Source organism: Ursus arctos, unplaced genomic scaffold, assembly GCF_023065955.2.
Source record: "Ursus arctos isolate Adak ecotype North America unplaced genomic scaffold, UrsArc2.0 scaffold_11, whole genome shotgun sequence".
In the NCBI taxonomy this organism is placed as follows: domain Eukaryota; kingdom Metazoa; phylum Chordata; class Mammalia; order Carnivora; family Ursidae; genus Ursus; species Ursus arctos.
Window position 1 is genome coordinate 56,181,624 of NW_026622775.1, and position 15,747 is coordinate 56,197,370.

Sequence of the window (15,747 nt, forward strand, 5' to 3'; positions counted from 1 at the left end):
CAGGCTCAGGCATAGGTTTCCTTTAAATAGTAGTTGTTATCTAACCTAAAGTATTAAAAATGTGATACGACCGGCAAATCAGGAACATAGAAGTTACACAATTCAAGGATCACTGGCTCTTCAATGTCAGAGTTTAGTACAAAAACACACCTTTTTCAGTTTGTGAGATCTACTTACAAATGCATTTAAATTGTTAAGAAACCACATTGAGAAATAGTATTGGCAGCTTCAGAGAGGCTGCTCTGTTCCCAGGCCCCTTCTTGGGCTTCCCTAGCTCAACTTCTCCAGCTTCCCCCAAAGCCCCGCCTGCCCTTGGCTCCACAGGGTCTCACTTGCTGTAGGAGAGGGTCCCAGTCTATGTGGCACTCTCATCAGGCAGTGGTAAGGGGCCAAGAGGCTGAAGTCCAAACACAGGGAGCTGGGTGCTCAGGGTTACCCTGGACCAGGAGTGTTGTGTCCTGCTTCACACTCTAGCTCTTTCTTGGCCCCTGTCTTCTGTCATCAGGGTTAAGGGTGACGAAAGAATGTATTTAGTGGTCTTCTGCTACTGCCCTTAACTCCCCCTTGCCCCCACCTCCCAATCCCTTATGGCGGCACCACCTGGAGGCCTGGTGTTGGGGCTGAGATGACTCTCCCCCTGTGCTCTTACCATCTCTGCTTCACCAAGCCCGGGCTGATGACCTGCTGGTTTTTAATGCGGGGGCACTCGTATACCTGCCCCAGTCCTAGTAAAGCTATCTGGCATCCTGTGGATCACCCCGGGGATTTCCTCAGAGCTCCTCAAATGCCAGTAGGACTCTCAGAGCCACAGCTCCATCTGGAGTTGTGATTAGAGCTGTGAGTTCCGTAGAAGGTCTAGAGGTGAGGCCATGGAGTGATAGGAAATAGGAATTTAAGAAGGGGGTATGTATAGCTCCACTTCATACTCTTTATCAACTGCATGCAACTTTTTAATGCAATAATTATCTTTAATATCGGTAAATGCATATTGATAATTTTAGAGTGAGATTATTTTTTATTTGTGGCATTAACTGTCAAGCTGTGTCATCCTAAACATTAAGGTGACTGTGGCTCACTAGCACACCTGTGAGGGTGTGGTAAATTGAGTAATGTTTTATGGGTTTCAGTATGATTGGCTTTTAAGGTCATCACAATAAATTAGCCATATAATTCATGAGTTTTAGAATGAATTAGATGTAATATTTTGGATCAGTGAAACTAAAATTTCAATAAGAGGGAAAATCAAGTCTAATGCATACATTTTAATTTATAGAAAACAAATATGCCAGATTTGTCTACAATTTGGGAACATGGCATAATTTATAGTGACAGTTCCTTTACAAAAGAACTAGGGTGCCTTTTTTTTGTCAGCTATAAAACAAATTGGAGAGTGACTCTTATCCCGTGAGTTATTTATAGTGGAAGATTAATAAAACCATTAAGCATGATGAATGAATTTTCAGTGACAGGCCTACAGCAAGAATAAATATCAGCAACAATAAAAATATAATGAATTTTACATTTTTAATCAGTATAAAGAATTTTCCTAAACGTCAAATGAAGTGATTTTTATTTTTATCTGGTACAACATTAAAACTGTTTTATTGTGCAAGCTACATTTAACATGCATTGCTCATCAAACTAGTTAAAACTCCTGAGAATAGAGGCCACAGCTCATGTTCTTGCAAGCTCTGTGCCCACGGTATTATCCTGCACATAGTAGGTGTTTGCTAAGTGTCTGTTGATTAAAATATGAGCTTAATAGTGATTTATACAGTTTTTAAAAAAACTAGTCTATATTAGGAAAGGAGGTATACAGAAAATAGGCAATGACTGCATTTTGAATAGTTGTTTGCCTTAAAAAAAGAAGAATGATTATTTGGTTAGAAGCAAGTTGGTATTTGGGGAGGGCTCTCATGTCAGGTTGGGTTCTAAAATTAGTGTATAATAAAACTTAACCTAGAAAATGCCTTCCAGGACGTGATGTGATAAGCACTAGGTATTATACGCAACTGATAAATTATTGGACGTGATGTGATGGACACTGGGTGTTATATGCAACTTATAAATTATTGAACACTACATCTGAAACTAATGATGTACTCTATGTTGGCTAATTAATTTAAATAAGAAAAAAGAAAATCCCTTCCATTAACCATAAAATTTAACATACCTGTTTGAGTATATAACCTATTTCCAAAGGGAGGGATGAAAGGAAATTCTCTATGTAAATATCTGGGCGTCAGATCCATCTGTTTTGAAGAACCTATCAAATTTCCAGGTGAATGGAGCCTACCGGGAGACAAGCAGATGTTCCATCTTGTCCACGGGGTTGACTCCATTCTGGCTTAATATTAAATCTCTGTAACTGTAGTGCCTAAGAAATGCCTGATACTCTGAGGATTAAACATAACAAGGATTCATATATTCTGTGTCTTACAGGGATCGGATGCTGAAGTCAGGGGCTCCACTGCCTTTTGTCCCATAAGGAGGGGTTTTGTGATGTGAAGGGACACTGGGAGTTGGTGGCAGTTCTTTGATTCAGTCAGATTACTTGAGAGTTGCTGTGGCCCCACTGGAGAGGGGTTGCACAGAGAGGTTTTGATGCAGTTCGAACTGTTCGATGAAGGTCTGTTTGGTTGATTACTGGTCTCCGATCACAACATACTACAGCGTGCCAGGAAAACCAGGATATCATTTATGTTTGGAATTTGATTTCACCTTGTTCTGGTTCTTGGAGGAGTCTGTGCAGTGTTTTAAGATGATCACAAGAGCACTGCTACTAGCCATATTGTTGATAAAAACTGAATGATTGAGAGCATGGAGTCCATGAACTCCACGAATCTTTGTGCTCTTCTCATTTAATTCCACCTAATATTTCCAGCCAGAGTGGAATATAATGAGGCCCTTTCCAACAGGCCTGGTATTTGCTGGGGGCAGAGTAGCTGGACCTCCACAGACTGAATTGCTCGGGAGTAAGTGTCCTCTATACTGCCTCTCCAGCCAGCCTCCTCTGGCCAGCCTGCCATGAATGCTACTTTCCTCCCAGCCGTGTAGCCCACCACGCGAGTTCCACTTCATTTACAAAATGTGTGCACTGACCCTTCCTCTGAGTGCTTGAGATCTGGTGTGTGAATGTGCTGACTGTGTATGGTGTTTGCCTGTTGCCGAGAAGCCCTATACACAAATGTGCACAGCATCCCATCACTATTGAGGTGGCAGGTGCCCTCCCGTCTTAGCCCGAAGTGCAGGCTCAAAACCCACTGGCGTGGGTTCTGCTGAGTTTGTGTACTGTGCACAGATGAATAATTTACGTGAGAGAGGACTTCAAAAGGGGAGCAAAACTGGATAGATCCTGTGTGTGTGCTATGGACTGAGTAACGTCCTCCCCAAATTCCTATGTTGAAACCCTAACCCCCTCCAGCGTGATGGCATGAGGAGTGGGTTTGAAAGTAGTCGGGTCCTAAGGGTAGGACCCTGCTGGGATTAGCGCTTTTTTACAAGAGACACAAGAAGATCTTTCTCCCTGCCATGGGAGGACACAGCCAGAAGGCAGCCTTCTGTAGCCAGGAAGGAACTCTTAACCAGAACCTGACCGCGTTGGCACCCTGGTCTCAGACTCCTAGCTGCCAGACTGTGAGCAATAAATGTCTGTTGTTTAAATCGCCCAGCCTATCGTATTTTGTTATAGTAGCCAGAGCTGACTAAGACCATGTGTTTCCAGAAAACGTTTGTCTAGAACATAGTGTCATCCTTCAGGGTAATAGTCTCAACGCTGACCCATGCCCTTATATGGAAGAATCAGTTTACAGCAGGACAAATGAGTGACAATTTCAGACAGGGCCAACATTAGTGTCACGTTAATGCAATGTGCTGCTAGCATGAGGGCCTGAGATGTTTTCTTTTTTGTAAGGATGCAATTAAATGAATCTTTTGGGAGAGAGTGGCTGTGTTGCCATGCAGTTTGAACGTGGTATGCATGGGACTGGGTTTTGAATGCAACTGTACCACATGTACCTTTCTTGAAGAAATGGTTCTGGTTTTTTGTTTATTTTGAGACTCTAAGATAATTCAAAACATCTCTTACAGAAAAAGTCTATGATCACTTGCTCTCACTGAAATTCTTAGATTCTGTTTTTTTCTTTAAAAATTTCCTAAAAAATCAATTTGTTACAAATTTTAAATGTTGTCAGTCATTCCCCCACCCCTGCCTCTTTGCTGGAGCTGCAGTTCTCTGTGTAAAAAATTTGTAAGGAGTTGTAGTGCTTGTATGCTTATTTCTCTAGTAAAAACGATTCGCTCCATTCATTTTTATTTCTTCTATTTTTTGCACTCCTTGTTCTTCCGTTATATATTTGGCTCTTAGAGTTTTTTCTGTCTCTTTTAGGAGTTCTGTCACCTTTAGAGTATATACAAGAACAACTTAGAAACACACACAAAACATTTTCCACAAAGTGAAATTTCCTGCATGAGGAGTTTATTGTGTTACTGAGCCTGTTATAGGGAAATGTAATCAGCAGATAATAAGAATGAGAAATGGGAACATTCCCCCCTTTCTCTCTACCATTTACACTGATCAGTTTACCTTTGGTTGTCTGCTATGTGTAAAATGTAACATGATAGCTGATAAAGCTTATTTCAGAGTTTGAAAGCACATGTCATTCTAATAGCACAGTCGGGCATATGTTTCCACTGGGTATCTGGGAAGACCTGACAAGTCCATAAAAATAGACTTTATGGAATGGGTAGCTGCTACCCTGTCCATTTCCCATCATAGAGTTCATAAGGTACCTGTTGGCCAGGTGTTTTTGTTTTAAGGCACCTCACGTCCTTTTCAGAAATGGGGATGTCAGTTAATAAGTAAGTCACCAAATAAACAGAGCGATATGGACAGTTTTTTGTTTTGTTTTGTTTTTCAGGATCAGCACAGTACTGCCACCAAAGGTAGAGTCATAGTTGTGTGGATCAGGGTCAGGAGTATTCTGGATCATTTTTTGGGTTGGCAGTCAGAGCCGGAAGCCCAGTCCTGCCATGCAAGGAAGTCCATCTGCTGACCGATCCGCCATTAGAGCAAGAACAAGAGGAACTCAAGGAGCGCACTGTGAACGCCTCGCACCAGGCTGATGCTGCAAACAACCGGGTAGTTGATAGAGCAGGGACACAGCCCCCCCCCCCTTCCCCGCCCCCCCCCCCCCCGTGTGGGAACCCAGAGAGCAGCCTCATCTGGCCCCTCTTGCTGTTTCACAGGCCTCCACCAGCAGCCACACTTCATTTCAACTTGGCAAAAGAAGATTTACCCAGAGTCTTTGGATGTATACAGCCTGGGCATGAACCAGTTTGTCCCCTGATCTGCAATTCGAATACACCACTACATCTGGAAACTCCTGCTGGATCTCACTGTACCCGTTTGTACGTGTCCAATACTGGGTCAAGGTAGTGAGCTCTGGTTGATGTGTGTGGTTAGTTAGCTCTAAGGTTGCTGTAATGAAGTACCACAGATCGAGTGGCTTAACAGAAACTAGTGTCATAGTTCTGGAGGCGAGAAGTCCCAGATCAAGGTGTCCGCAAGCCATGCTCCCTCTGAAGGCCTTAGGGAGGGATCTGTTCCAGGCCTCTGTCCTGGCTTCCGGTGGTTCACTGGCTTGAGGCAGCCTCACTCCAGTCTTCCCATGGTGTTCTCCCTGGGTGTGTGTCTGTGTCCAAATGTCTCCTTTTTATAAGGACACCAGTCATATTGTGGCCACGCTACTCCATTGTGACCTCATCCCAAGTAATTCCATCTGCAACCACCCAGTTTCCAAGTAAGATCACATTCTGAGGTTACTGAAGTTAGGACTTCAACATAGGGATTTGGGCACCGGGGGGGTGGGGGGGTGGGGGGGGACACAATTTGATCCATAACAATGCAGTTGGCATGAAGAAAATCAGCTTAGGGAGGGTTAGCACCAGTAGAATCCTAGAAGATTAATTATTAGATACAACCCTCTAAGGAGATTCACGGGCAGCAAAGAGCACATGATTTTTAAAATTAAATTAGGTGAAGTGTCTTCCAAATGTTGTGCAATAATTAAAGATCTTTTATATTTTCTAATATCTCTCTCCGAACCCAAATGGCCCTTCTTTCTCTGAATCTCTGCCATCATGCTAGCTCCAGTTCACCTTTATCGCCGTCAGGAAATCTTCCTAGCTGTTCTCACCCGTGCACGGCTAGCTCCGCACTTGTCGCCGGCACCCCCAGCCTTCTGTGACTTGGTCCATTCTGTCTCCTGACTTTTCTTACCTGACTTTTGAAATGTACATACCCCCTAATGTTTTTATCATGTCATGCATTTATTAGCTGCCTGGCATTTGTAGATTAACACTTTCTGGTTCTGTAAGTAAAAGGAACTCGGATACCTAGGCCCATGAAACTTTTCTGAGATGCAAATTTAATCACCTGAATTTTGAAGAGTGGATGTGTGAATGTGTGGGGGTTGGGCTGTGGTGTGAGGTGGTAATGAGTAACTGAGTTACGCAGTGCCTAGCTGACCATTCCTTACTCAAAAGTCAAACTAGCTGCTGTGTTGCGCTTTGATAATGTAAGCCTTTCGAAGGGAACGTATATGCAATCATGAATTTAGGAATTGTAGAAGGTTCCCAGAAACATAAGATTCTATTGGTCTTGTCTCTGTAATATGGTTATACGCTCCTCGAAGGCAGGAACCTTCTCTTTTCCTTCTTAATGCCCAAGAAACTGCTAGGGGATGGCATTCTTAATTTATTACCTTGGTTAGTGAAGCCGGAAGTCGTCGTAATGTAAGTAAGGTAAAGAGAGAAATATTATTTTCAATAAAGCAAAATGTGTTATCTTACTCTGCTAGACTCAACATATATTTTAAGAGTAAACATATATTTGACATGGTTATCTGATGGGGTTTGCCATTTTAATTTTGAATAGTATGTGAAATATACTTTTAAATGTAGAATGAGTGAAAACTTTAAGCATTTTTTAAAAAATTAAGTGAAACAGGAGTATGCAATATAAAATTATACAAGTCTCACATAGGAAGACAGAATATATTAAATATCTTAATGGGAAATCAATATTTAAATATATTATTTCCCCCATTATAATTTGGAATGGTCTAGACATTGTACTTTGTGTCTGCAATGCAGAAATGTCTTGATGATGAATTCACTTAATACCTACATGTATTATCCTATGTTCTTGCAGTTAATTGAATAAACAAATTTAGTCAACATTTGCCATGAAGTTACAGGACATAGTATGATTAAATAATGCTGTATTCCTAATTCCTGCTAAATATGAGCTATATGATATATCTCATGAGATATATGAGATATATTGGAATTTTTGTAATGATATTACTTAGATTTAAAAGTTTACTGTAATCCTGCAAGGTTTTTAAGAAATCATCATGAGGTACGCCTGCCACCTGCTGGTCATGATTTGTCACTTCATTTTACATTTCAAATAAATTTGGCATTTTTCATTACACCCTAGGAATGTAATACAATTTTACATTTCAAATAAATTTGGCATTTTTCATTACAGCCTAGGAATGTAATACAATTTTCTGACCATTGTCATACCCACAAGGCTTTCATGTTGATTCTTCCTTCTTGATGACCACTGATAATAGATCCATAGCAGTGTATTTCTGAGTCTTTGATAAGTCTAAGTTTGATTTTGGCTTCTTTCTCTTGAGCCATTGTGTGCCAAGAATGGGTGAGAGGTCCCTAAATGCTGCTAAACCTCCTGCAAATTTGCATTCCTCTGCCCCTTCTTTCTCTGATCACTCTTGCTCAAACATACTGGTAATGCTTCTGTGTCGCCTTGTGGGAACCCAGTCTGCAGCTGCCCCCATTCATCTGGCTGGCCCTGAGCCCAGCCTTGGGGTCATTCATCGCTCAGGCCATCCGAAAACTCAGTTTTCTCAGTTGTAAAATAGGGCTAATAATTCTGCTTCCAGTTGTTTTGAGCATTAAAGTAGGTGAAAGCATTCAATTAGTAAAAAGACTTAGCTTCATTATTATTATCATTAACCTGATAAGATTTTTTACTGCATGTCTATTATCAGTACTTAGGAGACTCACCAAGATTTAACACTGTGACTTTTCACCTCAGCTATACTGTTGTATCCATTTTTTAATCCTTGTTTTCTTCCCTTTTGTACTTTGAAGACCCCCTTCTTTGTAGCTGGACTTTGCAACCCCAGGGACTAGGAATTGAGCATATCACCATTACCATGACAGAAATCATCTGGAGGCTGGAGAGAAATGCCCCCATGGGTACTCCAAACCTTTGAAGATTTTCTAGCTCTACTTGTATGTTAATTAGTCCGCACTCATTAAACCTAACTTTGTATTTGCTAAAAAGAGGGGATAATCATTATGACTATTTCAGTAAAGGAGAGCAAGTGGTGTAATTAGTCCAATAAATGTTAATTAAGTGCTAACCATATGCGCTACAGGGAGAGGTGCTGGGTACAGAAGATCAGGAAAAGAGCCTTTGTTCCGAAGCAGTTCACAAAAATCTCTGAACGTTTTAATTCCAATAACAGGTTAACACTCCTTATAAAATGTCACATTTGGATTTCCCAAGGATTCTTTTTTACCTTTTTTAGGTCTTACAGGCTTCCAGTGCCTGAAATTTCTCATATTTCCCTTCTCTCCTCGGTAGAGTTGACAGGTGTATCTGCTAGATGGGTCTTTGGCTATCCTGCATAAACAGTGCTCCCAGTGTAAATTACGCACTTGGCAATCACATTCATCTTTTTCAATCCAGTGTTTAGCAAGTTCCTGCTACATGGGAAGTGTTCCATAAACGTTTATTTTAATTATTGAAAAGAATTTTGAAGTTGTCAGGATACTATTTAATTTGAAAATGCTCAGCAATTGAAGTGTGGGAACAGCAGACAGCGTGTGTATCATTTGGTGTTGTTGGGGGAAAGAGAAGGTGGAGCAATGTCTGGGAACTGAGACCGACATCCAAGAACTTGTATCTGTCTACCATTTGTTTTTCTTAGACCTGAGCCCCTTGGAGCTCAGAGTCAGCCCCAGGCTGCGGCAGGTTGGTAGCTGAAGCATTTAGAGTTGTTGATAATAATTTTATTTTTACTTATTAGAGAAGGAGTGCATGTTCATTTCAGCTAATCAGTAAAAAGATACAAGGGACAAAACCTCACCTGTAATTACATGACCCAGAGATATTGCTTGTCCACATTTTCATGTAAGTCACCAGGCTTTCTATACTGAACACAGCTGTGTGCAATTCTTTTCCTCTCATTCTTTCTAAAACCCACGCCAGTCAGGCTTAAAGAACTGCCTCCACCTCACAGAACTGCCTTTGTCCAGGTCACCAATGACCTCCACGCTACGTGATCCAGTGGGTTTCAATTCTCCCCTGTCATGTGTGTGATCCAGTGGGTCAATCCTCAGCCGTCAGCTAATCGACTGATCAGGGGCACTTGGCATAGGCGGCCATTCTCTCCTCCTTGCTGCTCTTTCCCCTCTGGCTTCTGGGGTGCCGGGCTGGCTTGGATGTTTCTGCCTCATTGGTTCCTCCTCAGCCAACATGGCATCTTCTTTCCTGCAGCCTGTGCACGTTGGTTTGCTTCAGGCTTGGTTCTTGACCTTTTCTCTCTCTACATTTGGTGATCATTCATGCTCAAGGTTTAAATGCTGTCATTTGCTGATGACCTCCAAATCTCATCTCCAGCCCCAAATTCCCCACCAAATTCCAGACTGACATTTCCAAGTGCCCACTGCACATCTCCATTTGCATGTTTTATCAGTCAGGAAACAGAAGACTATGCATGCTGATTATGAATTGGAAGTTCAAACAATGGTTAGAAGGCCATTGGTTAGAAGAAAGGACAAAAAATTGTCACTTGTGTTTCAGCCTGCAGCAAGCACAGGTCTGGAAGCTATGGCAGATTTCAGGATCCTCCCACCTACTCCTTCCTGGAATAGTTAAGCCCTGAAGCTACTGTGAATAACAAGCACCTATCCCCAGGTGAGCATTTTTCAAAAAGCTCAAACCAAAGCCACTTAGAACATCACTCTCATTGGCTAACTAATGGAGAAGGGGATTCTGGGAAATGTAGTCCTGGCCTCTTCTGGGCAGATACTTTAGCCAAGGGTGCCAGTGATGATAATTTGAAAATGATCTAGCACAGGTGTGGTAAACGGCTCAAAAATAACACATCCAAAGCTAAATTCCAGTTCTTTCTTTCAAACCAGCCTTCACCTGCTGCCTTCATTTTTCTTATTGTCAACTCCATCCCCCAGTTGCTTAGACCCCAAACTTAGGTTTTTGATTCCTCTCTTCACACCTCACATTCAATCCATTAGGAAATCCTGTTGGCTCTATCTTTGGAAATCTGGACACTAACTTCTCCTAGCCACCTATTCTGCTGTTTCTTGGGTCTGAGCCACTGTCCTCTCTTGCCTGGATTACTGTGCTAACCTTTAAACAGCCTCACTATTCCCCCACCACCACCACCACCACTCCCCACCCCTGCCCCAGTTCAGCAGCCAGAGCCACCCTCTGGAACAGGAGATCATCTCTCTCTTTGGTCACATTCCCACAATGGCCTCCACCCCTCGCGGAGTGAAAGCTGAAGTTCTGACACTGGTCAACAGGGACAGCTGCTGCCGCACCCACCTCTCCTAACACATTCCCTCTTGCTTGCTTTGCTGCTGCCACGCTAGTGTCCTCACTGCTCCTTGAGCAGGAGGTGGCTACAACATGCTTTGGGGGCTTGCTGTTCTGTCAGATACCCACTTGGCTAATTCTCTTTCTTGAGTCTTTGTTCACCTTCTCAAAGGATTAAGCAGCATGGGGGCGCCTAGGTGGCACAGTCGGTTGAGCATTAACTCTTGGTTTTGGCTGGGGTAACAATCTCACAGTAGGAGCCATGCGTGGGGCTCTGCTCAGCAGGGTGTCTGCTTAGGATTCTCTCTCACCCTCTGCCCCTCCTCCCACTTGCATTCTCTCTCTCTCCCTCTCAAATAAATAAATGTTAAAAACAAACAACAACTGCAGCATGCCTCTCCCCAGCACTCTCATATTCTCATCTACAAAACCCTTGCACCCCCTACCCATGGCCCTTTTTACCTTCTAACGTACTGTAAAATGTTCTTATTTTTTATGTTTATTACTTACGGCCAATCTCCCATGCTAGAATGTAAGCTCCACAATAATGGGGATCTTTATTCACTGGTATCACAAACCCTTAGAACTGTGTCTAGAAATATGGACATTCAATAAATATTAGTGACATGTATGGGTATATCCTTTGTCAAGCAAAACAATTAGATCATGTTGAATAAACCATTTTATAAGACTCTTGCATAATATTTTTAAAATATTTTTCCATGTCAATAGACATATAGCTCAAATACTTTTTTCTAATTACATTGTATGACACTATCTGGCAATTTTCATTAGTATGTTTAATTAATTAATTATTTTTTTAAAAAAAGATTTATTTATTTATTTTAGAGAGAGAGAGCATGCAGGATGGAGGAGTAAAGGGAGAGGGAGAGAGAGAAACTCAGGCAGACTCCCCATGGAGCACAGAGCCCAATGGGAGTCGATCTCATGACCCTGAGATCATGACCTGAGCCAAAATCAGAGTTGGACATTTAACCAACTGAGTCACCCAGGCACCCCTTAATTAATGTATTAATGGTAACATCTTTTTAAAAAAGCTTTATTGAGATGTAATTCACATACCATAAAATGTATCCATTTAAAGCGGATCCAATGCCAACACATTTATTTATTTATTTATTTATTTATTTATTTATTTATTTATCTAATATTATTTCTTTTTTTTTAAAGATTTTATTTATTTATTTGAGAGAGAGCAAGAGAGCATGAGTGGGGGATGGACAGGCTGGGGGCAGAGGGAGAGGGAGAAGTAGACTCCTGGCTGAGCAGGGAGCCTGACATGGAGATCGATCCCAGGACCCTGGGATCATGATCTGAGCCAAAGGCAGCCGCTTAACTGCCTGAGCCACCCAGGCGCCCCCCAATACATATTTTTTGAGAGCATGCTATCTGCCCAACAGTGATACCCTCTAAGGATATAGCTGTGAAGAAAATGGACATAGTTTCTGTCCTCACAGAGATTATGGTCTGGGAAGAGAAGAGGACTGGCAAACATTAAGCACTGCACAAATAATTACTTACTATTGTGGTGAGTGCTACAAAGACAAAGAGGGTGCTATATGAGTCACTAGCAGAATGCCCTGATCTCATCTTGGGGGTCAGGGCAGTGTTTTTGTCAGAAAGTGGAATTTAAGCTGAGCCTATAGGATGAGTAGGAATTAGGCAAGTGAAGTAGGGCCAAGTGGGGCACTAGAAGGAAGGTTGTTATGACTAGATCTCTGGGCTGTTTCATTCTTTCATGAATATATGTGGTGATGAGGGTCTTTAAAATACTTCCTTATGGTAAATTCTTAGAACTAAAATTGCTAGGTCAAAATGTATGCAGGTTTGCTGTCTCTTCTTCCCACCCCTCCTTCCTTCTTCCTCTCCTTTCTTAAAATTTTCCATGTATTATGTTGCTGGAAGGATGGAAGTTTAGGTGTCTAGGGAATTTCAGGACCCCTGTTATTTTGCTACTTCCTTCCCAAGATGGGATTCAGATGGGGCTCAAGGAGTCTTGGAAAAGAAGACCCTGTAGCAGGTCTGCAAGCTGAGGTTGGCAGACGCTTGAAATGCCACAAGCATGAAGAGCCTCAAATGATCTGAACTTTCAAAGCAGTTTCCAATATGTCTGAAGTGTAGTAAGAAATGTTTTTACTTTCTCTTTATGTAGTTTCTTCCTTACACATAAAATTATTAAGAGCTTCATTAAGTTCTTTTTTTTTTTTTAAAGATTTTATTTATGTATTCAACAGAGATAGAGACAGCGAGAGAGGGAACACAAGCAGGGGGAGTGGGAGAGGAAGAAGCAGGCTCATAGCGGAGGAGCCTGATGTGGGGCTTGATCCCATAACGCTGGGATCACGCCCTGAGCCGAAGGCAGACGCTTAACCGCTGTGCCACCCAGGCGCCCCAAGAGCTTCATTAAGTTCTAATTTGGGTTGCTTTTTCAACGACTCTAATGAATACTTGGTTGCAGTATCTGGATAATCTAGCTATTTCAATCGCAAGTGTTATTGAAATTATGACCATATTTCAAGTTAGTACTTAAATTTTCAATTTCAGTTATAAATTCCAAATAAAAGAGGACACAAAACATTTTGCAAAATTAGTGAAATAAACTGGGAATAAAAAAATCTGAAAGCAGGAATAGGAAAGAAAAGCAAATTAGCCAAGTCAGGCTAATAAGATGAATAAATGGGTTACATATTCAAATCATGTGACAGTAGGAGTCCTCTAATACTTATTTCACCTTAAATTCATTAAGTAGCCTCTTTACATTCAATTTCATTTGAGAAATTGTTTTGCTTCTCTTTCCTCAGGTACCTCCATGAATTTCCCTTTACTTTATTCCTTTACTCCCCTCAATGCTGCGTCGTCAGAGAGTGCGTTCTTGACTGTCCTAATCGAAAGAGAAGGTCTTGTCTCAAGACTACTAAGTGCTCTCCTGGCTTCTACCCTTGCTCCATTCCCATCCATTTTCCATGCTGGGGTCAGAGTGACCTTTAGAAAACCAAGAACAGCTCATGCTGTTCTCCTGAGTAAAACCCCCCAGTGGCTTCCCATTCCCATCAGAATAATTCAAACTCAAGACCCTACCTAGTCTGCTCCCCTCACCCTCCCATCCCTCTGACTTTTTTTTTTTTTTAAGATTTATTTATTTATTTTACATAGAGAGAGAGAAAGTGTGAGCAGGGGGAGGGGCAGAGGGTGAAGGAGAAAGAATGCCAAGCAGACTCCCCTCCGAGCACGGAGTCTGATGCAGGGCTCAATCCCAGGACCCCAAGATCATGACCTGAGCCAAAACCAAGAGTTGGCCGCCCAACTGAATGAGCTACCCAAGTGCCCCCTCTCTGAGTTTTTATCTTCTACCACGTATGTTATGGGCTGAATTGTGTTCTTCTAAAATTCATGTGTTGACATCCCAACCCCCAGTACCTCAGAATGAGACTGTATTTGGAGATAGAGGGAATTATGTTAAAATGAGGTCATAGGATGGGCCCTGATTCAATACGACTGGTGTGACAGATGTCCTTATAAGAAGAAATAAGGACACAGCCACATACAGAGCAAAGGCCAGATGAAAACACAGGGAGAAGGTGACCATCTGTATGCCAAGGAGAGAAGCCTCAGAAGAAACCAACCCTGCCACACCTCAGTCTTGGACATTGAGCCTCCAAAACTGTGAGACTATAAATTTCTCTTCAGCCACTGGTCTGCATTACTTTGTCATGGCAGCCGAGAGTCTAATACATCTTGGTTTACTCTTTAACCTCTCTGAAGTCTTTATAGTTTCTCAAACAAATTAAGTGCTGTCCCTTCTCAGGGCCATTGACCCCTCCCTCCAGTTCCCTCTTGCATGGAGTGCTTCTCACAGATAGCTACCTGGCCCATTCCCTCATTGCAGTCTGCTTTCTGCTCAACTGTGACATGTTCCAGGGGCTTCACTGAGCCCTCTTTTAAAAATAGAACCCCAACTCTATCATTATCTATCCTTCCACCCTGTAAGTACTTATCACTATGTAAAATACTTTATTACTAAATTTCTTTGTTGTCTGTCTGTCTTCCCTCCCAACTCTTGTTGTAGGCTCTGTGTTTTGTTCACTGCTGTATGTTGAATGCCTGGAATAAGTAGACACTCAATAAATATTTGCTCACTGAATGAAAAAAATGAATAGATGAAATTTTAAATCCTAAAGCATAAAAGTAGGGTAACTAAATACATACTCATCAAGACATACCTTTCTTTAAAATGGCATTTTCATAATTACCATTGGGTTCTGGAGAAAGGAGTTGTAGTTTATTATTTCAGATAACTTAAAACCTTAATAAACACACCTCACCAGTTAAAATTTCATTGATATTTGATTTTTATTAAGACTTCTAGATTCTCAAAAAATGTAATTAAACCTACTTTTGATAAAGTTAGTAATTTCCACCCACTAGAGATTTAATTGGCATTTGAAAAGGAATTTGAAGATATACCATGCTGTACAAGTATTATATGGAAAACACTAAAGACTTTCTTACATCGAGGAGAGGAAATTGCTAAAGTTGACAAATATTCAAATTTAAATCAAAAGGAAACCATACCAAGTGACAACTTCCATTTTAGGCCAATTTGCAATACCTGTATTGATTACCACGAAGACCCAATGTTCCAGCTGCTTCTGTTCATTGTGGACCATGTTTGGTGACACCATGGTTTCCACACAGAAGCTCCATTGACTAATACTTGGAAATTAACCTATGTAATTTTTTACCAGCTCCAAATTGACTGTGATGGTGTGGATATGACTTTCATTTTGATTTCCTCCCCTGGCTGTTCCTAGATCTTTCTACCATTGCCTTTAGAAACCTCTGCTTATCCAACTGAAAAAAAGCTGTGACTAGTTTGCTTGAGGTATTAAAAATGAATTAATTTAAAAAAATTTTAAAGGTAGAGCCGTGTTACAGAATATAAGAAAAAAATTACCCAATTGTTACTTTTTAGGTAGATATCTTCTTAGTTTTTACATAGTTGTAATTAGAGTATACACTTTCATACCCTGAATTTTCATTCCATATTATATATAATTATTTTATCA

The 15,747-nt window shown here is 41.3% G+C and overlaps 1 long non-coding RNA gene across 3 annotated transcripts in view; it reads left to right on the forward strand.

Moving 5' to 3' along the window:
- LOC113245527 (uncharacterized) overlaps positions 1-15,747 on the forward strand; it is a 47,788-nt gene that overhangs the window by 8,005 nt on the left and 24,036 nt on the right. For all 3 annotated transcript variants that reach the window (XR_008958666.1, XR_007187968.2, XR_008958667.1), the window contains 2 exons: positions 4,920-5,140; positions 5,248-5,409. This is a non-coding gene — a long non-coding RNA (uncharacterized LOC113245527). Of the gene's footprint in view, positions 1-4,919; positions 5,141-5,247; positions 5,410-15,747 lie in introns of those variants that run through there.